This window comes from Molossus molossus, unplaced genomic scaffold (genome assembly GCF_014108415.1).
Source record: "Molossus molossus isolate mMolMol1 unplaced genomic scaffold, mMolMol1.p scaffold_m16_p_18, whole genome shotgun sequence".
NCBI lineage: Eukaryota > Metazoa > Chordata > Mammalia > Chiroptera > Molossidae > Molossus > Molossus molossus.
The window spans coordinates 26,415,880-26,442,343 of NW_023425353.1; the positions used below are offsets into that span (position 1 = coordinate 26,415,880).

Sequence of the window (26,464 nt, forward strand, 5' to 3'; positions counted from 1 at the left end):
GAAATGATTAAATGCTCATTATTTTTGTTGATTAACAGTTAAAGCAACTAGTGAAAAGTGGTATGAGCTCTGACTTTGGGTCAAAGAAGCCTGAATTTGAGTTTGACAAGAATGAGAAATTATCAGTATAAATTGCCAGAGCACAAAGAACAAGGTCCATGCATTATTGCATAGTGTTTACAATGCTTATAGTGTGGCTGGTACATAGAGGGGACTTATATGTAGTTTTCAAGCATACTGAGCATATACTATGTGCCAGACTTCATGCTTTACCACCATTATCTAACGTAACATTTGTAGCAATCTCATGAGGGAGAGTTTTGTGTTTTCACAAATAAGCAAACAGAAGCACAGAGAGGTTAAGGACCAGCTGTAAGATCTGAGTCTGGAATGTGCTTCCTTTCCACAGTATCAACCCTCTATTCCTACTCCTATCTAAATGATGGAATTAATTGTTGAATTTATGAAAGGACTAAATTCATATGATATAACTCAACCCCAGTCCATTCAGCAAAGAATCAGTGGCTGCTGTCTTGCACCAAATCCAGCTGAAACCAGGCTTTCTGCCTTAAATATTAAAATAAATACGTTGGGCCAGTCCTTGGGCCAGGCATTAGGAGACAACGGAGAACAAGGCAGACATGATTTCAACCATCTGGAGCTACTTTAAGGTTGCAAGTGACAGAAATCAGCTTTGTGGCTACTGAAGTGTTTTGTGGAATCCAGGAATGTTTTGGATGGTCTTATGTCAGCAAGGGCTTAGTCAAGTCCACAGGAACCTCAACAGAAGAAGAAGTTCCCTCTAGAATACTGCCATTGACCTATGTGATTTATTCCTATTCCTACTGTCTATGAGCATCAGTTCAAAAGTCCAAAGCTCAAGGTAAAAAACCATCCCATGTCCACCTCAGCTGCAATAAACTCTGAAGGGAGGTGGGGTGGGGGTGAGGGCAGGTGGCACATGTGGCACAAATATGGCTGGAGGACCAGCAGTTCCCAGAGGAGCGGGAAATATGTGAGTTGGGCAGAAATTCCAAAAGGTATTAATTACAAGGATCTCAAAGTCCAGCAGAGGAAACAATCTTATAAGGATGTTTCTCTCTCTCTCTCTCTCTCTCTCTCTCTCTCTCAAATCAATAAAAAACATAATTTTGAAAAAAGAACTAACTTCACCCTGGCAAGTTTGGCTCAGCGATAGAGCGTTGGCCTGCAGACCAATGAGTTGTGGGTTTGATTCCGTCCGAGGGCATGTACCTCAGTTACAGTTCATTTCTGGCCCTGGTCAGGGTCATGCGTGAGGCAACCAATCAATGTGTCCCTCTCACGTCAATGTTTCTCTGTCTCTCCCGTTCCCTCCCTTTTTCTCCCATTCTATCTGAAGATAGAGAAATATCCTCAGGTGAGGATTAAAAAAAAAAGAACTAACTTTAACCTATCCTCATATATGCTTAATAGAGTGAAGCCTAGAGGTGGTGGGTGTCGGGCATGTAGGAGGTGACATCCCTACTATTTTTATTTAAATCAAATTATTACATTAAGTATATACAGTAAAATGCACCCTTTTAAAAAAAATCCTCACTAGAGGATATTTTTCCATTTATCTCCAGACAGAGTAGGATGGAGGGAGAGAGAAAGAGAGAGAGAGAGAGAAACATCAATGTGAGAGAGACACATAGATTGGTTGCCTTCCGCACGACCCCAACCAGGGCCGAGGAACCACAACTGAAGTACCTGCCCTTGACCAGGATCAAATTCATGACTTTTTGGTCCCTGGGGCAACACTCTACCACTGAGCCAAACTGGCCAGGGCAAATGAAGCCATTTTAAATGTAAAGTAAATTAGTTTTGACAAGTGTGTACACCCACATCATCTCCATCTCAGTCAAGATATACAGGCCATTTCTAGAAAGTTGCTCATGCTCCTTTGCCTCCCTTCTATGCCGCAGGCAACCACTGATCTGACTTCTATCACTACAGATTAGTTTTGCTGATTCTAAAACTTTACATTAGTGGAACCATATAATATGTTCTCTTTTTCCATGAACATTTTGTTTAAGCTTCACCCATATTTCAACTGGATTTTGAAGATGGAGAAAGGGTTAGACAGGCAGAGGAAGTGCAAGGGTATTGCAGATGGAGCTATAAATGAGTAGAATAGGCTTACAACACCAAGTTAGTTTAGTGTGACCCAAGCATGCAGTCGGAAGGGCAGTGGCAGGGGAGGAACCTGATGTAGTGGAAAGAACTGACAATGTTGAATTTTACTTGAGCCCCGTGCTCTTAAAAAATAGCAACGGTTAAGAAGTTCCCCTCCCACCCCAACACACACACACACACACACACACACACACACACTTCTGTGTTTCTGAAATTGTTTATTGCAAAGAGACATCAATTCTCTTAACTTAGATAAGACTTATGGATGCCTCCTTGTTTATCTGGGGCAAGATCAGACACAGTCTTGAATTCCAGTTCTTTATATGCCTTATAAGTGATTAGCTGAACTACTTGTCTCCACTGATCAAACAAAAAAATCCCTATTAACCAACTCCAGTTAAGCTTCTCTCATTCCCCAGGTTTCTTAATTTTGACCCACCCACAGGCTGGAGCAGCATACAAATACAAACCCTCCTGGGAACTAGCTGGCCTCAAGGTAAAACAGTCTGATGTACTACTTTTAGATCAAACCACCCTTTCTTTCCACTTTCCCACACCCAGTTTCCTCTAGTCTTCTTCACTTCCCTCCTGAAGAAACTTTTTGCCTAACCCTTGAGACAACTGCAGATCTTTTGGTCAGAGTGATCTCCCTATCGCGATATGTCCCTCCCATTGCAATAGTCTCTCTCTTTCCCTCCCCGACCTGGTATAAGAATCCTTTTGAATAAAGTTTCTCCTTACTAAGTCAAAAAGGCTTCAATGAAACTCCTGGCCCAAAAGTTCTTTAACCTCAGCAAGCCCTTTAACTTTTCCTAGCCTCCATTCTTTCATATGTAAAATGGGGATAATATAACATCTACTTTACTGGACCTTTGTGGCAACTGGAGTTGTGAAAACCTGCAAACATGGTAGATAATCAATAAATAGTCATTAATCTTGTTATTATGAGTCTGTAGAGCTACATCAGAGTCACTTTGTGAATGGCCTGATACATCAGATTAGGTTTAAACTCACTATTGTATTTTCAACACCTCTCCACTGCTTGACACGTAGTATATACACTCACTCAGTAAATAAACTATCCCATTTAAAGTGGAGAGCTATGAGACTAATGCCTGATTTAGAAAGAGTAGGTTTGTCACTGTCGAATTTCATTGACCTTTACCTATTTTTTTAAACTAATTAATTTTTGTTACAAATGTTTCCCCTTTCCCCCCCGCCCCCGCAGACACCCTCCTCCCTATCCCGCCTTCTTCCCCGCCAAGCATTATTGTCTATGTCCACTGGTTACGCATACATGCATAACCATGCATCTCACCAATTAAAATTCTCTTCTTCTGTCTCTCCACACCTACCTCCTAATGGTCCCTGTAATACATTTGATGCTGCCTCTCCCAGAAAATGGAAATGATAATAATTCCTGTCATCCTCTGAAAACAAAAAGAGAGCACGTGGAGCAGCACTCTTTTAAAAGCCTGAGGGGCATACACACATTTCCACAACTGATGAGGTCACGTCTATCAGGATCAGCTCTCACCAGGGGGTCTCGCCCTCCACCTGACGCTCCGCCTTCCCTACAACTCAAGTTCCTCCCACTCAGCCTGGTGCTAGGGGCTCATTTACCACGCAGACAAGCGACTCCGTATGCGCATGCGCACCACTAACCCCAAGCAGGCGGGGGCGGGGTCACGTTACGTCATCCGGGCGCGCTGTGCGTGGGACGCTGTGGTTGCCGGAAGTTGAGCGGCGGTAAGTGAGCAGTACTGGTGAGGGAGGAGTGGGGTCCTCCCGGATTGGCTTTGGAGCCCTGGCGAAAAGTGGCGAGCTCCGCAATGAGGGCGAGGGTCACGGAGGGTCTCAGGATCCTCCATCCGTCAGGGAGTAACTGACTCTCGCTTTCGTCTTCCTTCTCCAGTTACGTCCCTTCAGGCTGGTTCAGCCAGGGTCTGACTAGGAGGGTCCTTGTCATTTCCTAAGTCAGCCCCTTCAGCCCTCCGACGGGGGCTGCGCAGAGTGTCTGGTGTTGGAACACCGGAGCTAGGACGCCCGGCTGCTCCTCCTGGCTTTGCCGGGACTTGCTGAGTGATGGCACGTCGTTCCCTTTTCGTAGCCCTCTCCCCTTATCTGAAAAATGGGAGTGATGATAATGTTGTTTGTGAAGCGAAGACGTTAAGTTGGGCTGAGCGAAGGTTCTTGATTCCTCAGTCCGGTCCAAGGGTTGCAAACTTTAATGCTTAGTCAGCTAAGCTAAATGTAGCTGTAAGAAAATGTCTATGTCATAGAGTCAAACTTTTGTTTTTACTGAATTGAGTTTTAGGAGCACAACACTAATGAAACGAAAACCCCAGTATGAATGTGTGTGTGCGCGCGCGCTGTCAGTCTCTTGAATTTTAAACCCTGACGACTAATAACATTGTTTTAAAATTAGCGACTCATTTAAAAAATATTTTTGGTCCTGATTGGTGGTTAGAGCGTTGGCGGCGCACCGAAAGGTCACGGGTTCGATTTCTCGTCAAGGGCACATACCAGAGTTGCAGGTTCAAGCCAGCCCTATGGAGACACGTGTGGGAGCCAGTCAGTCCATGTTTCTCACATCATGTTCCTCCCCTGCTCCCTCTCATTCTCTCTCCCTCCACTCTCTCTCTAAAAACCAATGGAAAAAATATCCTCGGTGAGGATTAACAACAACAATTTTTTAAAACTCTTCCCAACTGAAACCAGGCATGATCTGTGGCTGCCAGTTTGGGACCCTTGGGTCCCAGATTCCTGTTCCTATTGAATATTTGGATTTCTTCTGTGACACCCCAATTGTTTAAAGTTCTTAAGTGACAGAAGCTTACTACTTCTGGCTACTCCTATTTGATCGTCCCCCAGCTCTGACTCTTTAAAAAGTCCTAAGTTGAGCTGAAAGCAGTTAGGCAGTAATTTCAGCTCCTTGTCCCTCTTCAGGCTCTTAAGGATCTCACTTCTACTTTTTTGCCCACACATCTTTGAAAGCTGCTAGTTTGTCTTCCTCGTCCCACCTTTTCTTCTCCAGGCTAAGCTCACTTAATTTTTTAGAAATTGATTTGAGAGAGAAACAATTTTTCGTTCCACTTTTTTATTTTTATTTTTTTTATCCTCACCCGAGGATATTTTTCCATTTTTTGTACAGATAGAGTGGGAGGGAGAGAGAGGAAGGGAAAGAGAGAGAGACACATCGACGTGAAGGGACACATCGAGTGGCTGCCACCCGCACGACCAATCAGGGCCGGGGACAAACTGCAACCGAAGTACGTGCCCTTAGCAGGAACCGAACCCGGGTCTCTCTGGACCGCAGGCCGACGCTGATACTGATTGAACCCACAACCTTGGTGTATCAGGATGATACTCTAACCGACTGAGCTATTTGGCCATGTCTCATTTAATTTTTTTACCCACAGTAAACTCCACAACAACTGAGAATTTTGTTGTCAGGCATTATTGTAAGCATTGGTGATACAGCAGTAAAATAAAACAAAACCCCTGTTTCATGGAGCCTTCTTTTTTATCATGGTGGCAGCAGATGATAGTCAGTAATACAATAGTTTAAATGGGTGGTAGATGTTTCAGATCTTGATAGATGCTTTTAAAAAGAAACAGTAATGGGATGGAGAGTTGCTGGGGGGAAGTAGAGAAAGCTTTTCTCTGAGCAAGTGATCTTTGAGTTAACACCTGATTGAACAAAAAGCCACACTTGTGAAGTCTTATCTTGACTAATTGTCTTCCCATCTCCTAACTCTGTGCTCTAGTCTTATTAATGCTCACAGGCTATTTCTCACTGGTAGCCCTTTGCTCCTGCTGCTCCTACTTCCTAGAACATCTCTCCTTCCCCCTCCATTTTTCCTTCCTGCCTCTCATGTGACAATTTTGAAACCCTTTGAGAAGTTGAATATAGGGCTCTAATTCAACTTTTTCTGTTCTTTTCTGTTCCCAGTCAGTCTCAAATAGAGAATAAGGATAAGTATTTATTGAGCTTCTGCTATGTTTGGCACTACTCTGCAAGCTGGAAATACCAAAATGAGTAAGATACACACACATCTCTGTCCTCGAGGAATTAATTTTTTTCTGCTTCAAGAAGATAGATAAAAACACTATTGTATGAAGTTATTGTAGAGGTTTGCTAGAGAAGGATTTAGGGTGCTCATAAATCAGGCTCAGGCATCAGAGAAGGCTTCTGGGAGGAGCTGTTGCTTTATCCAAGTCCTAAAGGATGAGCAGGATTATACAAATGAAGAGGGGTGAGAGGTGGGAAGATACTGCAGACATTGGGAGTGGTGTGAGCAAAGGGCTATGGGTGACAATGCATGACCTGAAGGTAGTTCACCCAAGTTGGAGTGTGGAGTTGTAGGGTAAGAGGTTACTGAAAAGATAAGCAGGAGACAGATCACGAAGGACCTTGTGGGCAATAGCATGTTAAGAACACAGACTTTAGCCCTGGACAGTTTGGCTCAGCAGTTAGAGCGTCGGCCTGTGGTCCAGAGAGACCTGGGTTCAGTTTCCGCTAAGGGCGAATACCTCAGTTGCAGTTTGTCCCTGGCCCTGGTTGGTCGTGCAGGTGGCAGCCATTTGATGTGTCTCTTTCACGTCGATGTTTCTCTCTCTTCCTCTCTCTCCCTCCCACTCTATCTGAACAAAAAAATGGAAAAATGTCCTCAGATGAGGATTAAAAAAAAAAAATAACACAGACTTTAGCTCTGACCAGTTTTGCTCAACTGTTAGAGCATCAGCCTGCAGACCAGAGTCCCGGGTTCGGTTTCTGCTAAGGGCATATTCCTCGGTTGCAGTTTGTCCCCGGCCCTGGTTGGGGTCGTGTGGGTGGCAACCAGTCGATGTGTCTCTCTCACATCGATGTTTCTCTCTCTCTCTCTCTCTCTCCCCCTCTACCCCACTCCTGCTCTGTGTGAAGATAAATGCAAAAATGTCCCCGAGTGAGGATAAAAACAAAAACAAAAAAAATTAAAACAACAAAACAGAAAAACAGACTTTAGGTCGGGCCAGTGTGGCTCAGTGATTGAGTACTGACCCTTGCACCAAGAGGTCGCTCATTCGATTATCGGTCAGGGCACATGCCTAGGTTGTGGGCCAAACCCCCAGTGCAGGGCATGCAAGAGGAGGCCTGGTGTTCTCTCTCATCGATGTTTCTATCTCTCTCTCCCTCTCCCTCTCTCTCTAAAAATCAATAAAGAAAAAAAGAATTAAAAAAAAAAAAAAAAGAACACAGACTTTGGGATCTAAAACACTTGTGTACCAGTATTAGCTTTACCACTGAACAAGTTTTTTAGCCTTGGGCAGGTCACTCTCTTTTTAAGCTTTAGTTTTCTCATCTATAAAAAGAGGAAGTATAAGCCCTCCCAGGGTTGCTGTCAGAATTAAATGAGATATTTGTTACCCAGTTGTCTGTGGTAGATGGTAAACTAAACTGTAGCAATTAATATTTCATGCTGAGAAGTGTGGACTTTATTTTGAAAGTGTGGTGGTAGAGAGTGGGGCACTGAAGGATTTTAAACAGGGCATGACATGCTCTCATCTATTTTAAATTACCCGGCAGCACTGTGATTGCATTGAACAGGGTGACACCAGCAAGGAGACCAGTCAGGGCACTGTTGCCGTGGTCTACGTGACAGAAGAAGGAGGCCTGAATCAAGGTGATGACTGGAGAGGGAGAGGGATGGGTGGATTTGAAAGATAAAGGAAGTGGGATTTGCTAGACTGGTAACTGATTGAGTGACTCCATACAGAGGAGAGGGGGGAGATAGGAATCAAGATTTTGAGGTGGGGGAGAATGAATCCGCTGTGTGGTAATAATAACAAAGTTCTTTGAATATTGTTCCCTGATTGATTATTCCTGACCTTCTCTTAGATTGCCTCTATCCTCCAATTTTACCCATGGAAGAGTTCATAGATGCCTTCCTCCTCTCTCTCTCAATCCTTACTTACACTTTCTCAGTGTAAGTAAGGCCCAATTGTAGTTCAAAGGAGAATATACAGGTGCTGCTTTGTTACCAAGTAGACAATATGCATCTCCATGGTCTTAGCAGACTGGATAACAACCTATTCATTTGATCTCAGTCCAGCCCCAGAATGATCACCTTTGACATTTCCTCACATCTTCACTCTGATTACCCTCCTTTGAACTTGTTCCTGTTTGACAGGCTCCTTTTGTGTGGTGTAGAAAGGAAGTCCTCTTTCCTGAAGGAATCTGCTCATGAAGAGCAGGACTTTACCTTTCTTGAGGTAACCTAAGGCCACACCTGGCTTTGTTGTAGACACTCACATCATACCCTTGGCACTGTCACACTGTCAGCTCTTAGCATTGCTGAGTGCTTCTCATGTGTGCATGGGCAGCTCTCTTATCCATCTCCTCATCTTTCACATTTTCCTTCCTCTTCCAGCCTCCTAACCTTGCCTTTGACTCGATTTTGCCAGAACTCCTGAACACTTTTCCTTCCTTATCTTTTGAATTCTCAGCATATCTGATATTGCTAATATTCTTTAACGAATGAAAACCCCTCCAGCTTTGTAGTATCTCTCTGGCCACTTTCCCCTCAGATTCCATTGTGGGCCTTTTTCTTCTTTTTGTTCCTTAAATGCTAGTTTTTCCCAAGGCTCTGCCTTCTCTACTCTTTTCACCCACAGCTTCAACTCCCATTTATGTACCAATGACCCCTGTTCTGTATCTTGAGCCTGGATCTCTCTTGAGTGCCAGCCCTCAAACTCAACAAGTTCAAAACTAAGCTCAGCATCTTACCACCAAACCTGGAATTCTTTCTATATTTTTTAATCACAGACATTCTCCTTCTTCCATTTAGTCATTCAAAACAGAACCCTAAGAGACACTGTGGACTTTTCTCTCCCACATAACATCTCTCCTTCTCCCCCTCCTAGCCCAGGCAGTTATCAGAGTTCTACAGATTCTACTTCCTTGTTATCTCTTGGCACATCTCCATTTTTTCTCCCACCGACTTAAATCAGGCTCTTCTCACTTCCTGCCTTTATTTCTGCACGGCCTCCAAGCTGGTTGCCTGTCTTAGCAGTCTGTCCCTCACTAGTGTTTGTGCCCTTTCTAGAATACAGATCTTCGCTAAAATAGAAATCTCTGTTTCTTTGCTCTAATTTAGATATTCCTCCTTCCTCCTCCCATAATACCTGGTACAAACAGCACACTGTGCTGTCCTGGTTTTACCCACAAATTGCTATACTGTCATTCCTGGTCTGTCTTGCCCTCAAAAGTGTTAGATCCTTAAAGGCAGGGACCATAGCTTTTTTGCCATTGAATCCTGAACAATAACACATGAACTGGTACATAATGTGAATGTTTATTGAAGGAATAACTAAATGGAAACCCCAATGCCTTTGGCACATGTTTTGTTGATAATATTAGTTCTACTTTTGAGTACTTTGTGTCAGATACATGCATTTTCTAATTGAATCCTCACAATTTTGTATCATATGTGATGTCCCATCTTATAGGTAGGGAAATAGGCTCAGAGAAGTTAAATGACTTGTGTAAGGTTGTGTGACTAGAAGTAGCAGAGGTGGGATTTGAACTTGGGTCTCTCTGGCTTATGAAGCTATGCCCTTCCATCTATTGTACTGCCTCCAGTGTATCAGACTGCATTGTTGTCTAATTGTGGTGTTTTCGGGGGGACAGGTTTATGAAGCTATATTTACCTCCACGAAAATTTTAATCTTGTTAAAATAAGCCTGCAGTCAGAACCTTTTTTATTCTGATTTCTTGTTACCCGTCATATTGCCTGTTCCTTCCTGCTTCATGTCATGTGTGGAGTTGATAAGCAAACACACTGTCATCCAAGTCATTGATAAAATATAATAACAGCCCTGGCCAGTTTGGCTCAGCAGTTAGAGCATTGGCCCACGGACCAGAGAGTCCTGGGTTCGGTTCCCACTAGAGGCGTATACCTTGGTTGCAGTTTGCCCCCAGGCCCCGGCTGGGGTCGTGTGGGTGGCAGCCAGTCTATATGTCTCTTTCGCATCAATGTTTCTCTTTCTTCACCCCTCTCTCCCTCCTGCTCTATCTGAAGATAAATGCAAAAATGTCCTCGGGTGAGGATAAAAAAAAAAACTCAAAAGTAGACATACTGTTTGTTCTACGTTATCCTTGTGTTGTGTCTTTCTCTCTCCTCTTTTGCAGATTTTCTCAGCTTTCACTCACTGCCTCATAGGCATGCCACACCCCATAATGCTGGTATCTAGTGCATCCATTCTCAAAAAGCAGGCTGAATGACAGCAGGCCATATGTGAAGGTTTGGATTATTACAACAGAAGGAAAACAACTCTCAGAAGTAACCAATGAGAATGCAGATTATAGTTTGAAGACTATGGAGGTGACTAATTGACCTTCTGAAGAAACAAATGTCAATTCTGTAGGGGTAGGTGGCTCACATGAAGGTGAGAGGACAACTCATCTGTAATAGCAATTATCCTGCCTGCTTATATAATCAGCTGCTATCACGTAGTAGCACGGTCACACAAAAGCCATTTTGTCTTGTGGAGACATCAGTTTGGCTTAGGGGCATCTTGATAATGCAGTTTTTTTAAAGGAATTGAGGCTTCTGGTACCCAGCTGGTTCCCCTATAGGAGTCCTGAGTTTTCATCTTCCTGTAAAACCTAATCATTCTAAGTTTGGAACTTCTCCCCCTCCTTTTGGAAAGGAAGGCTTTTTAAACCTCCCTCTTTAGCAGCCTTGCAAATTATTTCCAAAACTCATGAAGTTGCAAAAGCATCATTAGCCGAGAGAATGTGCATTGGCTCGATATGCCAAAGGGGCCCTCTCCTCACTTCTGGGCATCTCTACCTCCCTTTTACCCATCAACAGCTAAGAACATATTCTGTTTGTCAGTGGGACTTGGTCACGTGGTTTGATGCTTATTTTAATGACTGCCAGAGCTCACAGCCCCACAGCTGGGAAAATGAGAACAGAAGCCTGCTCTATGTGATCCACTTTGGCCCAGCGAAGCTACTTCAGGGCCAAATTGCGGCTATTCTGGCACTTCTGCTAAGTGAATGGTCCCACGTGGTCTCAGAGAAATTGAACACAAAGTGCTTCTAACCCCTTAGAACTTGTCCCCTGGACTTCCCCTTGACGACCTACAGCGGGAGACCATCTGTTTCATTTTAATTAAACCTCCTTTGCAACTACAGTGAAGGGAGGTGAGACTCCAATGAGGTGTGTTTTGAGGTAGAGCAAATTTTCATAGTGAGCATGGGAAAGGGCAAGCACATTAGGCAGGCACTGTTGTTGGGGGTGAGTTGGATGGGGGGGAGGTGACAAGGAAAACTAATAGCTACCATAATTGACTGCTGACTGTATGCCAGGTATGTAGCAGGCATATCACACATGTTCTCATTTAACCCTCACAACAACCTCCTGGGTTGGGTATAATTATCCTTATTTTATAGATGAGGAAATCAGGACACAGGGATGAAGTTACCTGCCCAGTGAGAGATAGAGCTAGAACTCAAAATCAGGTTTGTCTGACTGAAAACCAGGCTCCTAACTACTTTGGCTTTTAGCATCCTTTCTCTGAACCATTCAAAACTCCCCTGCCCTCCCCAAGCAAACAAAAACCCAATACACACAGGAAAATTATAGTGAGAGATTTTCTAGTATAGTCAGGCTGGTCTGTTTTTCTGCCCTCCCTCCAAGGGTCTATTTTTCCTAAAGAGACAGGTTTGTTTGTGTGTGTATTTTTTTTAAATCTCTGCTGTTTATTTTCTACCAATTTTACTTAATTTTAAACATCCCACACTGGCTGAATATTTGCTGTGTTCAATCCTGTTAGTCCCCTGTGGAGGGAGACCAGTTGGGCAGACTCACTCCAGGAAGGATTTCTGCTCCAATTAATTTTATTAGCAAAGACAAAATATTTCCATCTTCAACACCTTTAATAACAAAATGCTAGAAAAATGTATGGAAATGATATTTCATTTATACTCCTTGTTTAGAGCAGTGAATTTCTTTTCATGAAAACTAGGTTTAAATAGGTCATCTGTTAACTGTTGGATGGATATAAGAAGGTTCTTTGTAGGTTTGGTATAGCTTGAATATAGGGTTTTCTGTTCTACTTTTTCTTCAAGTATAATATGCATATGGTAAGTATAATATGCATATGGTAAATATGCATATTTAACTCTTTATAAATATATAGCTCATGGATTTTTACATATGTACATACCTTGTAACCATCACCCAGCTCAGGGTATATAGAATATTTCCAGCTTCCCAGGAGGCTTCCTCATGCCCCTTCTTAGTTGATAGCCCCACTCCATCCTATAGTTACTGTTCTAACTTCTATCACTTTGATTGGTTTTGTCCATTGAACATACCATGGGCCGGGTATATGCAGGTGCTAAAATTGTCTCAATATTTTACTTTGGAACAGTTACAGGAGCCTTTCAAGAATAAGACAAAGACCTTCCATATACCCTTCTCCCAGAGACTTCATTCAGATTTCATCCCAATAACATCCTTTATAGTAGATCGTCAATCCAGGATTCAGACATTGCCCCCAACCCTGGCAGGTTTGGCTCAGCAGTTAGAGCGTCAGCCTGCGGTCCAGAGAGACCTGAGTTCGGTTCCCGCTAAGGGCATGTACCTCGGTTGCAGTTTGTCCCCTGCCCTGGTTGGTCGTGCGGGTGACAGCCACTTGATGTGTCCCTTTCATGTTGATGTTTCTCTCTCTCTCTTCCTCTCTCTCCCTCCCACTCTATCTGAACAAAAATGGAAAAATGTCCTTGGAAGAGGATAAAAAATAAATAAAAAATAAAATAAATAAAAACTGCTTCAGACATTGCCCCCAGTCATCATATCTTTCCTATCTTTTACTCTGGAACAGTTCTTTAGTCTTCCCTTGATTTTTAAGACCTTGACACTGTTAAAGATTATAAGCCAGCCAGTCCCAGTCATTTTTTTTCTTTATTGATTTTAGAGAGAGAGGAAGAGACAGATAGGAACATCAAAGAGAGAGAACATCGATTGGCTGCCTCCTGCATGCCCCCTGCTAGGGATTGGGCCCACAGCCTGGGCATGTGCCCTGACTGGAAATCGACCTCTTGGTTACTGGGTTGATGCTCAATCACTGAGCTGCACTGGCGGGGCAGTCCCAGTCATTTTGTAGAATGATTTTCAGTTTGGATTTATCTGATATTTCCTCCCGATTAGATCTGGGTCATGTTTTTTCAGCTGAGTACCATAAATATGTTATTTTCCATGCATTTGTTGATCGCACTCAACGTCGTATTACTATTGGTGTTACCTTTGATCCCTTCATTTAAGGTGGTGTCTGCCAGATTTTGTCACTGAAAAGTCCTTTTGTCTTTCCTTTGTAATTAATACTTTTTGTGTGTGTGTGGAGAGATACATTGAGACTGTGAACATAGGCTTTTAACTTAAATACCCACTTTCAGGAAGAAATATTTACTACTTTTATAGTTGGTTAAGTTTTCATTTAAATTGATTTGTACATGCATATTTCCTGTACTCTAAGATTTTCGTCCTTAAAAAAAAACAATAAATGATAGGTTTAGAGACCTTCTAAGTCATATGGCATATCTTCGTAAGTTCTTGACTTCTTACTTCATTCTTCATATACCATTGTAATAAGCCTGAAGTTTGTCTTCCCAATCATAGAAGCCTGGGTTATTTCTTTCTCTTGTTTCTCTTAGGTTTCTAGAATTCATCTTAGTAACATTTGAGAGCCATTCTGCAAGCGACTAAGGTATATTGAGAGGAATATGAGCTAGAATCTGTATTTGTAGACTACAATCAGGCAGATAGAATGGAGACAGATAAGCAAGGAGTTGAACAGCACTACTAAATGTAGAGGTAGCTTAGAAACAGAAGTGATTAACTGTAGCTGACGGTAGGAGCATGAGAGGAGTAAAGAGAGTGAGAGGCAGTTCTGAGAAGGCTTTCTATAACAGATAACCTTTGATCTGGATTTTGAAAAGTCCCAGGCAGTCATGGGGTCTGGGGACCCTTTTAGGCAGAGTGGGGTTATTAGTTCAGGCTTGTGGAAGCAGGACAGCAAGTGTGTTAGAGGAGCAGCAAGCAGCTCAATGTTTCTTCAGCATCAAGTCAGAGGTGGGGAGTGGCAGGGCCCCCAAGGTGGCACTAGAGAAGTTCGGAGGCTGTCATAGAGGTCCAAGAGAAAGTAATGAAGGAGACCAACAGAGGTGTGTTATCATGCCTGTTTAGGATGTGAGATGCTGCTAATGCAGTCTTCCCCCACATGTTATGAGCGTCAATAAATATCAAAGGAGCTTCATCTTGGCTTAATGATGCTGACATATGTGTGAGAGTGTTCTGCATAGACTGCATTGGCCAGTTCATAAAGATGTATTGGCAGCATTACAAAGTATATATTGTAGACCATCAAATGTGGCCTTGGAATCTGGTCTTGCAGTCTGCTCCCCCCTCAGAATCCTTGCAGATCCCTACTACCCTCTAAAAAGATGTTGCCCGGCCCTTTGGTTCAGTGGTTAGAGTATCAGCCTGTGCACTGAAAGGTCACAATTTCAGTTCCCAGTCAAGGACACGTACCTGGGTTGCAGGTTCAATGCCTGGCCCTGGTTGGGAGGCAACCATTCAGTTTGTCTCTCTCACATTGACATTTCTCTCTCCCTCCCTTCCACTCTATCTAAAAAATTAATGGAAAAATATCCTTGGGTGAGGATTTTTTTTTTTTTTTTTTTTTTTTTATCCTCATCCGAGGACATTTTTCCATTTTTTGTACAGACAGAGTGGGAGGGAGAGAGAGAGGAAGAGAGAGAGAGGGAAACATCGATGTGAAAGGGACACATCGAGTGGCTGCCACCCGCACGACCAACCAGGGCCGGGGACAAACTGCAACTGAGGTACATGCCCTTAGCGGGAACCAAACCCGGGTCTCTCTGGACCGCAGGTGGACGCTCTAACCGCTGAGCCAAACTGGCCAGGGCCTTGGGTGAGGATTAATAAAAAGATTTTGCCCAAAATGTCAGTCTCCCTAAAAACAAAATACATTATTGTCACCTTCAAAGAATAAAAAAATAATGGGTTTGGAAGATCATTTAGTCCAGGGGTCAGCAAACTACAGCTTGCTTGTGTGTGTACAGCTATGAGGTAAGAATGTTTTGTTTGTTTTTTTTACATTCTTCAAGTGTTATAAAAAAGAAGGAAGAAAATATGACAAACTGTTTTGGTCTGCAATGTCTAAAATATTTACTATCTGGTCCTTTTTAGGAAAAGCCTGCCAGTCCCTGGTCTCTCACCTGACTGCCCATTACAGTAATCCTTTGTGCAATATTACTTGGCAAATAATCATCTAATATATGCTTGAACACTTTCACTAATGGAAAATTCATTCTCTTTCTAGTCAATCTATTTCCTATTTGGACAGTTCAGGCTATTAGTAATTTTTAAACTCTGCTGAAATTTGTCTCACTATAGTACCAATCCTTTGGCCCTTTTGAGGGGAAGAGAGCTATTATTTCATGTCAACATTTACTGAGCTAATATATTCTAGGCACTGTGCTAAGTGCTGAAAAAGATGAATAAGATGTGGTATTTTTCATCAAGGATTTCCCAGGTGTTATTTCTTGGCACCAAAGCAGTTGAGCTGGCTGTTTTATCTCTCTCATTCCCTATCTTTGTGCCATTGGGTTAGGACTTTTGTCTTTAATGATTTATTTCTGAATTGTTATCGCACATAAACAAAATTCAAAGGGCAAAGGGGTCATAGAGTGAAACTAAGTCTCTCCACACCCTTGTCTCCCGACCCAATAGCTTCTTTCTTAGGAAGTAACCACTAATATACATTTCCTATGGAGCTTTGACATTAAACAACAGCACAAACACAAAGTTTAGGTCCATTTGGCCAGAAACTTAAATCCAGTGGTGCTATATTTTTTTTTTTTACCTCCTATTTGTAAGTTTCTGAGAATGACTTAGTTTTATTTTCATAAAAGCCTGAAATTTGCACCAAGTTTAGTTGGTAGGCACAGCTCCAGAGGGTCTGTATTACTTAACCATCCACCTGCTTTTTCAGTTTAATCTTGACTAAATGTTTTGGTTACTGCTGACTTTTTTATGCTGCTGAGATTCTTGTTCATTACAGTATTGAATCCTCATTAAAGCCTTTCCTCTTTCATTGGAAGTGACACAGTCCTCTCTTGTGTAACTCCTGGGTTTCATATCCTGAATATGATAGAAATAGTTTGAAGTAACAATTCAGAATTGAGCAATACTTATAATATGCCCCTGTCAGCCTCTTGCCTTGACTCTATCTGTATGTAATGTTAAAGGCTGATAGAACTAATCTTTTAGGTTTCTAATCTAAGCAATGTCCAGAAGTCTTACCTGCACCATTCTAGGGTTATATAGGCAAACCTTAATTTTTAGGAAGTGGGTAATGTTTGGACCTAGGTTAGTTACACATAAATGATTTTGTATCAAGGATTCCCACTCCCTCCAGAATTCCCTCTGGTCATTACTTCTTTAATCTTCCCTTCCAGTTTAGGGAAGATGTATAAGTTCCTAAGTGATATATTTATACTTTATCCTATTTAGATGTTTCCAGCAGATTCCTAATCACATGTTGCTGCTGCTGTTGCTGCTTAAGACCTTCCTGTTTTCTTAGCCTGTCAAGCAACAATTCAGCCACTGAACACCAACCATATCCTTTTATGAAATAGGTTCTTGGGTTCTGTTTGGAATTTCTCAAAGACCAAATAAGTCAGAAAATATTTGAAGGATTAGCCTCTTATACAAATTACTTTCTTAGTTTGCCTGTCCTTTATCTCCTAAGTGGTCATCTGAGTCACTTTTCCCCAGCTGCTGAAGTGCTATGTGGAATACAGTTTTCTCTTTTGTCTTTGGCACTGGTAAAATTTCATCTTGACCTCAGCAGGTCATCAAAATGATGATGAGAACAGATTGCTGCTGACCTTTAAGAGTGAATTGTGGATGTGGCCTGATGACCCATCACACAGAGGACTTAAGATGAAATTCATTTGTACCACTGTCTGATACTGAGTTGAGTTCCTTCATATTGGATGATTGTTCTGGCCACTGTCTTTTTCTTTTGACTTGGTTATAGAGGAAGTTAGTATGTAAATGTTTTTCAAAATAATTGGTTATTTTATTTTTAGCATATATGAGGTTGATGGGCAATATAAAGGTTCTGAAAGGGAAGGGGGTGCCTCTTTCTTCAAGGAAGTATAGTGATGAAAGGTCTTTGAAGCCACCAGACCTGGGTTATAAACTCAGCTCTTCTGCTTTCTGTGTGACTGGGAAAGTTACTTAACCTCTCACTTCTTCCCATTTTATTTTTCGTAGAGTAGGCTTAATACAACAACTTTGGGGTTGTCATAGATAACATGTAAAATATTTAGTGTGGTGCTTGCACAGAGTAAGCATTCAGTTAGAACAGCTATTACTGCTACTACTATTATGGTGGTTCTCCCTTACCCGGTTTCACAGTTTCAGTTACCTGCAGTCAGCCTTGGTCTGAAAATATTGAATGGAAAAGTCCAGATATAAACAATTCATAAGTTTTAAATTGCACATCATTCTGAGTACCATGATGAAATCTCATGCCATCCCACGTGAATCATCCTTTTGTCCACTGAATCCACACTGTATATGCTACCTGTTCATTAGTCATGTAGCCATTTCAGTTCTATCAGATCGACTGTCTCAGTATCACATGCAGGACTGGTGTTTAAGTAACACTTATTCATACTTAATAATGGCCCCAAAGAGCAAGAGTCGTGATACTAGCAATCCAAATATGCCAAAGAGAAGCCATAAAGTGCTTTCTTTAAGTGAAATAGTATGAACGTATAGGAAAAACATAGTATATATAGGTTTTGGCACTATCTGCAGTTTCCACTGCAGGCTTCCACTGGGCATCTTGGAGCATATCCCCTGCAGATAAGGGGGGATGACAGTATTTTAAAAGTTTTTAAAAGGGTATAATAAAAAAAGCAAGTATGAGTCATGGTGATGAATGCTTTAATGGAAGTTTTCATTTGTAGAAGGGAACTACCAATACCTACTGACTATGGGTGTTAATGAGAGCTTCATAAAGGCTCTTTTTTTTTTATCCTCACCCGAGGACTTTTTTTTTTTTTTTTTGCATATATCTTGAGATAGAGTGGGAGGGAAAGAAGGAAGAAGAGAGAGAGAGAAACATTGATGTGAGAGAGACACATCGAGTGGTTGCCACCCACACAACCCCAACCAGAGCTGGGGACAAACTGCAACCAAAGTACGTGCCCTTAATGGGAACCAAACCCGGGCCTCTCTGGTCCGTGGGCTGATGCTCTAACCACTGAGCAAATCCGGCCAGGACGAGAGCTTCATAAGGATCTTATGAGATGAGAAGGAATTTTTCTGGTAGACAGGGAGAGGTTTCCTTGGGACATCAACAAAGTCATAAAAAGGTCAGGAAACTGGCAGGCTAAGGCAGGGATGACACCTGTGTCTCTGTGTCTTAAGTCCAGTAAGGGTTTGTTTGGTTGGTTGATTAACAAGGGAGCCACCAGTGCAGATCAGTTCTGGTGGCAACATCTTATTTAGAGAAGATAGGGACTGAAGTCAATGACCCGTGAACACGTTCCTACAGGAGCAGAGGTGTGAGATGGTGGGGCCTGATATGTGGCAGTGGGAATGGAGAGAAGGAAAGCTGACATGGACAGGAAGCATGAAGTTACATGAAGAGTGTAGGCATTGGAGTAAAACTGGAATTTGAATCCTGGTCCCCCACTTAACTAACTATACAGACTTCAGTAAAGTTCTTACTTCCCTCTTAATCTTAGTTCTCGTTCCATAAAACTGGAACTTCACTTCTTAGGGCAGTTGGGAGAAGTATCCACCCCTGCTTCAGTGCCTGGTCTTGGTCTATACTCGGTAAATGTTACATTCATCTCATCCCAGAGGACTGTTTAAGGTTCAGCCTCTAGCAATTTGTGGTTTATTGGATGTGAGAGAGAAAAATTGAAGATGTCTTTGAAGTTTCTACCTTGAATACAGAAGTACTAAGTAAACTAGGACATATAGGAAAGGGGGCAGAATTTTGGGAAAGGGTACGGAATGTTTAGTTTCAGAATTGTCAAGTTCAAGATGTCTGAGCAATCCAAGTCCTGATCAAAGGCACTTAAAAATATGTTTGGAGGTTAGCACTAGAAATACAGTCCTGGGATTCGTTGGCATATAGAAGGATATTGACATAGAAAATGAATAATTTTGCTTTGGGGAAAGCTTGTAGACTAAGGACAGAGCTGAGCATGGAAATTTTCAAAAACCAACAGTAGAAAGTAAATGCTACTTGAATGGTGGAGGAGAGAGAAGAGGAGGAGAAGAAAGCAATTGGAAGCGGGGGAAACAAATCAGGAGGTTGTTAGGGTGTTCTAGACTAGCATTTCTCAAAGTGTGGGCTCCAGGTCACCTGCACGAGGGTCTATTTCTCCAGTGGGCACTGAAGCCACAGTGTATAAGATCCACAGTTTTTCAGGAGCCTATGAAGATAGGAGAGACCTAAAAAAGGATGAACATTCTGAGAGTGCAAAATTATAAAAAGCCTTTCAAACAGTTAAAAGCCAGAAAATATTTAATGTGGGATGAGGGTGCATTTAAGTATATTTGATATGATTTAGAGGTGAGGTGTTCAAAAGTTAAAAGTGTCAATGGCTTAGAGGCATGAAGGTAGCATCAAACTTGAATCAGAACCATCTGGGGCATTTGTCATTTCTGACTCCTGGCCACCCTCACTCTCCTTTCTCCCCTCCAGCAGGTAAAGCCCAGGTATTCTTATTTTTAAATAAGCCTTTAAGGTGGTAAAAGTTTGAAAATCCTTGGTTAGGTATTATATGCTGCATAATGTTGCAAATCCATACTAAGGCAGCAGAGAGTTTTAAGGACAGTGATGCCCTGCCCTTTGTGATCAACTAAGCTTATTGATTATGTAGAAAAATATTTAATTATTATAGTCTTTGTTTTTCTGAGTTTTTTAAGTCCCCATTGTGAAATTTTTATTCTTAATTGGATTTTGTGTATTGGAAAAGTATATTTTTAAATTTAACAAACACATTAAGCCTTTTGAAAAACAACCACCTATTAGGAATCCAGTAGCAAACTTAACCACTCTCTGGAACTTGCCGGGCACAGTTGGTTCTTCTCCATGCTGATCCTACCCTTACAGCATGTTCGGTTTTTAACAATCTACCCTCAAATTCCACTTTAGAAAACCACCACTGAGATGAGAAGGAATTTTCATTAAAATCCAATGACATTGACCAGGCCTCATTTTCTTTTATTTATTTTTTTAACTTTAGTGTTCTTTGCTGCTATTTGTCATTACTCTCCTCAAAAAAATTTTTAAGCAGGGGGCAGATATGGTTTATTCTTTACTTAATAATGTTTGACTTTTTAAAAATTTATTTTTTATTGTTGACAGTATTACAAATGTCCCCCATTTTTCCTTTGCCCTCCTCCACTCAACCCTGCCCCACCCCAGGCTTTCATTACCCCATTGTCTATGTCTATGAGCTATGCATATATGCATATAAGTTCTTGGGTTAATCTCTTCCCCTTCCCCAACTTTCCTTATGTCTGGACCTATTTTGTTCGACAGTATATTTTGTTCATTAGATTCCACATATAAGTGAGATCATGTGATATTTGTCTTTCAATGACTGGCTTATTTCACTTAACATAATAATTTCCAGATGCATCATGCTGTCACAAAGGGTAAGAGATCCTTCTTGTTTATAACCGCATAGTATTCCATTGTGTAAATGTACCACAGCTTTTTTATCCACTCATCTACTGATGGGTACTTGGGCTGTTTCCAGATCTTAGCTATTGTAAATAATGCTGCTATGAACATAGGAGTGCATATATTCTTTCGGATTGGTGTTTCAGGATTCTTAGGAAATATATATTCCCAGAAGTTGGATCACTGTATCAAACAGGTGATACCTCATTGTAGGTTTAATTTGAATCTCTCTGATGATTAGTGATGTGGAGCATTTTTTCATATGTCTATTGGCCATGTGTATGTCTTCTTTGGAGAGTGTCTATTCAGGTCCTTTGCCCATTTTTAAATTGGATCATTTGTTTTCCTTTTGTTAAGTTGTATGAGTTCTTTATATATTTTGGAAATTAACCCCTTATCTGATGTATCATTGGCAAATAGGTTCTCTCATACAGTGGATTCCCTTTTCATTTTGAGGATGGTTTCTTTTGCTGTGCAGAAGTTTTTTAGTTTGATGTAGTTCCATTTGTTTATTTTTCCCTTTTTCCCCCTGGTGCTAGGAGTTGTATCAGTGAAAATTCTGCTACGTGAGATGTCTGAGATTTTATTGCCTATGTTTTCTTCTAGGATTTTTATGATTTTGTGACATATTTAAGTCTTTTATTCAATTTTGAGTTTATTCTTGTGTATGGTGTAAGTTGGTGGTCTAGTTTCATTTTTTTGCATGTACCTGTCCAGTTTTCCCAGCACCATATATTAAAGAGACTGTCTTTACTCCATTGTATGCTCTTGCCTCCTTTGTCAGATATTAATTGGCCATAATGATGTGGGTCAATTTCTGGGTTCTCTGTTCTGTTCCATTGATCTATATGCCTGTTCTTGCACCAATGCCAAGCTGTTTTGATTACAATGGCTTTGTAGTATAGTTTGATATCCCATATTGTGACCCCTCCAACTTTGTTCTTCTTTCTCAAGATTGCTGCAGCTACTTGTGGTCTTTTTTTTGGTTCCATATAATTTTTGGAATATTTGTTCTAGATCTTTGAAATATGCCAATGGTATTTTAATAGGGATTGCATTGAATCTATAGATTGCTTTGGGTAGTATGGACATTTTAATTATGTTAATTCTTTCTATCCATGAACACAGTATATGCTTCTACTTGTTAGTATCTTCCTCTATTTCTTTTTTTCAATGTCCTATAGTTTTTCGAGTACAGGTCTTTTACCTCTGGGTTTAGTTTATTCCTAGGTATCTTATTTTTTTGTTATTGTTGCAATGGTCAATGGGACTGTTTTTTAATTTCTCTTTCTGAGAGTTTATTATTGGTGTTTAAATATGCCATCAACTTCTGGATGTTCATTTTGTATCTTGCTACTTTGCACAATTCATTTATTAAATCTAGTAGTTTTTTGGTAGATTCCTTAGGATTTTCTGTGTACAATATAATGTCATCTGTGAATAATGACATTTTAGTTACTCCTTTCCAATTTGGATGCCTTTTATTTTTGCTTCTCATCTGACTGTTGTGCTAGGACTTCCAGTACTATGTTGAATAAGAGTGGTGAAAGCGGACATCCTTGTCTTGTTACTGTTCTTAAGGGAAATGCTTTTTGTTTTTGCCCATTGAGGATGATGTTAGCTGTAGGTTTGTCATATATGGCCTTAATTATGTTGAGGTCTGATCCCTCTATTCCCACTTTGCTGAGAGTTTTTATCAAAAATGGGTGCTAGGTTTTGTCCAATGCTTTTCCTGCATCTATTGATAGGATTTTTATTCTTCATTTTGTTTATGTGATGTATCACATTTATTGATTTATGAATATTGTACCAGCCTTTCCCTGGAATAAATCCCACTTTGTAATGGTATATGATCTTTTTAATGTATTGCTGGATCTGATTTGTTAATATTTTGTTGAGGATTTTGGCATCTGTGTTCATCAGGAATAATGGCCTGTAATTTTCTTTTTGTAGTGGTTTATCTAGTTTTGGAATTAGGATAATGCTGGCTTCGTAAAAAGAGCTTGGAAGTCTTCCTTCCTCTTGAATTTTTTGAATAGTTTGAGGAAGATAGGTGTTGGTCCTTCTTTGAATGTTTGGTAAAACTCACTTGTGAAGTTGTCCAGTCGAGGGCTTTGGTTTGCTGGAATTTTTTTGGTTACTGCTTCAGTTTCCTTAGTTGTTATCTATTCAAGTTTTCTGATTCTTCCAGGTTGAGTTTTGGAAGACTTTATGTTTCTAGGAATTTGTTAGCATACAGTTGTTCATAGTATTTTCTTACAATCCTTTGTATTTCTGTGATGCCAGTTTTTTCTCTTCTTTCACTTGTAATATCATTTATTTCGTTCCTCACTGTTTCATGGTGAGTCTGGCTAAAGATTCCTTAGTCTTGTTTGTCTTTTTAGAGAGCCAACTTAGTTTCATTGATTGATTATGTGGTCTTTTTAGTTTTTGGATCATTTATTTATGCTGTGATCTTTATTATCTCCTTCCTTCTACTTACTCTGGGCTTTTCTTGTTGTTTTCTTTCTAGTTCTTTTATTTATAAAGTTAGATTGCTTATTTTAGATTTTTCTTATTTCTCAAGGTAGGCCTGTCATGCTATAAACTTCCCTCTCAGGAATGCTTTCATTGTGTCCCATAGATTTTGGGTTGTTGTGTGTTCATTTTTATTTGTTTTCAGGAAGTTTTTTTAAAATTTCTTCTTTGATCTTATTGGTAACCCATTCATTGTTTAATAACATACTATTTAGCTTCCATGTGTTTGAATGTTTTTGAATGTTTTTTTTTTTAGTTGATTTCTAGTTTCATGCCATTGTGATTTGAGAAGACGCTTGATAGGATTTCAGTCTTCTTGAACTTGTAAAGATTTATTTTGTGTCCTAACATGTGGTCTGTCTTTGAGAACATTCCATGTGCACTTGAGAAGAATGTATATTCTGGAGCTTTGGGATGAAATGTTCTGTAAGTAGCAATTAAATCCATCTGATCTGGTGTGTTATTTAAGGTCACTGTTTCCTTGTTGGTTTTTTGTCTGGAAAATCTTTCCAGTGATGTCAGTGGGGTGTTAAAGTCACCTATTATGACTGTATTGCTGTCAATCTTCAATTCCTCCAAGAGTTTGTTTATTTTTTAAAATATATTTTGGTATTCTTATATTGGATGCATATATGTTGACCAGGATTATATCCTCTACTTGGATCAATCCTTTAAGTATTATGTAGTGACCTTTGCTTTGAAGTCTATTTTGTCACATATAAGTATTGCTACCTCCATTTTTTTTGTTTCCATTTGCATGGAAAATTTTTTTCCATCCCTTCACTCTCATCCTATGTGAGTCTTTTGTTCTCAGGTGGGCTTCTTGTTGACATAATATATATGGTTCATGTTTTCTTATACATTCAGCTACCCTGTGTCTTTTGATTGAAGCATTTAATCCATTTACACTTAAGGTTATTATTGATAGGTACTTATCTGTTGCCATTTCAATTCTTTATACTTGTGTTTCTCTCTATGTATTTCTTCTTACAGCAGTCCCTTTAACATTTCTTGCGATGCTGGTTTGGTAGTAATAAGCTTCTTTGGCCTTTTCTTTGAGAAGCTTGTTATTTCACCTTCAATTTTGAATGATAGCCTTGCTGGATAGAATAGTGTTGGCTTCAATTCCTTGTTTTTCATTATTTTTGAATACTTCATGCCATTCCCTTCTGGCCTGTAGTGTTTCTTTTGAGAAATCAGTTGACAGCCTAATGGGTGCTCCTTTGTAGGTAACTGACTATCTCTGTTTTGCTGCCCTTCAGATTCTCTCTTTGTCTTTAATGTTTGGCATTTTAATTCTAATGTGTCTTAATGTTGGTCTCTTTGAATTCATCTTGATTGTGACTCTCTGTGCTTCCTGAACTTGTGTGTCCTTTTCCTTCACCAAGTTAGGGGAGTTTTCTGTCATTTCTTCAAACAGATTCTCTATTCCTTATTCACTTTCTTCTCCTTCTGTTACCCCTATGATGTAGATGTTGTTGTGTTTTATGTTTTCCCAAAGTTCCCTTACTGTCCTCATGCTTTTTAATGTTTTTTTCTTTTCTTTTTGGTGCTCTGAATAATTTTTTTTCTACTTTGTCTTCTAACTTGCTGATTTGATCCTCTGCTTCTTCTAACCTATTGTTAATTCCTTCCAGGGTATTCTTTATTTCAGCAGTGTCATTCTTCATTTCCAATTGGTGGTTTTTCATGGTTTCTATATCCCTTTTCATACAGTTGGGCATTCTAAAAACCACTACTTTGTACTCTGTTTCTGATAAATTGCTTGTGTCCATTTAATTTAGCTCTGTTTCTGCAGTTCTCTTGTTCTTTCATTTGGGACCTGTTTCTTTATTTCCCCATTTTTGTTGTTTCTTTGTGTTTATTTCTGTGTATTGGATAAGACTGCTGTGCTTCCCTATCTCGGTGGAGTGGCCTTGTGGGACCCAGTAGAGTAGTCGCCTCCATCTTCTGAGATGCGTGCTCTAGAAATGTCCCTTTTGTGGGTTATGTGGGCCCTCCTGTTGTATTAGGGTCTTGATGGCTATTGTCTCATTCATGGGTGGGCTTAGCCCTCAGGCTTGCTGACTGTGAGGCTAAACCCCAAAGATGTGACAACTGTTATACAGGCGCTGACAGAATAAAACAAGACCAAATAAAAAATTAAATGGGGAAAAAAAACTAAAATAATAATAATAAAACAAAGACAAGACCAAAAGAATTTGAGGAGAAAGAAATAAAGGAAGAGAAAAAAATAGAATAAGAATAAAAAAGTAAATTAATAATTTTAAAAAGAAGCAATAATGAATAAAATATAGAATGGGAAAAGAAAAGTGAAAAGAAAAAAATTAAGTAAATTAGAAATAAAAATTAAAAAAAAAAAAACACAAAGAGAAAAAAATAATAGGATAAAAGGAACCCAAAATAAGAGATATGCAAGCATAAAGAGAAGAAAAAAAAAACAAAAAACCTTTGGATCTGCTATTTGTGGAGCTTGCTAGATTTTGCTCCAATATTGTTGAATCTGGCCTCTTGGTGTGTTGGTCAGGCCTCCTAGGAGGTTCTCTGGTGCAAGCCAGTGTGTGTCCTTTCCCTGTCTGGTCTTAGGCAATCTGACTGAAGCATGGCAGGGCAGAGCCCTAAGTAGTCTGGTAGGTGGGGCCTCCATAGTTCAGAAGCTGTCTGCCTCCATTCTTGCACCTTGAATGTCCCTGTTTTGAGCCGCTGTCCCTTTCTCCATGGAAGTGGGCTCTGTGGGTGTATCCAGGTCCTGGCCAGGATGGTTTAAACAGACTTGTATTGGAGGTGGTGCCCATAGCTTGTAGGAGGCTAGGTCAGGCCCTTCCTCTCTTTTCAGTGCCTCAGCTCTGCTAGCTCACTGGTACCCCCTTGTGGCCACCCCAAGCAGGAGGGGCTAAAAAATGTAAAAATCAGCCCCCTTAACATTTCAGTCTTTTAGTGCAGCAACTCTGCCCAGGCTTTCACCAGGCCAAATGTCTGAGTCCCCTGC

General features: G+C 40.6%; 1 protein-coding gene across 10 annotated transcripts in view; it reads left to right on the forward strand.

Moving 5' to 3' along the window:
• The first annotated feature begins 7,727 nt into the window (after positions 1-7,727).
• The window catches only part of ATG7 (autophagy related 7), a 274,296-nt gene continuing 255,559 nt past the window's right edge, over positions 7,728-26,464 (forward strand). For 4 of the 10 annotated variants that reach the window (XR_004960131.1, XM_036266283.1, XM_036266284.1 and 1 more), the window contains exons 1-4: positions 7,730-7,823; positions 10,331-10,587; positions 16,749-16,854; positions 20,902-20,930. The gene's annotated coding sequence lies outside the window, so the exon portion shown is untranslated. Of the gene's footprint in view, positions 7,824-10,330; positions 10,588-16,748; positions 16,855-20,901; positions 20,931-26,464 lie in introns of all 10 variants that reach the window. The other 6 variants (XM_036266275.1, XM_036266282.1, XM_036266281.1 and 3 more) reach the window with 5 other exon arrangements.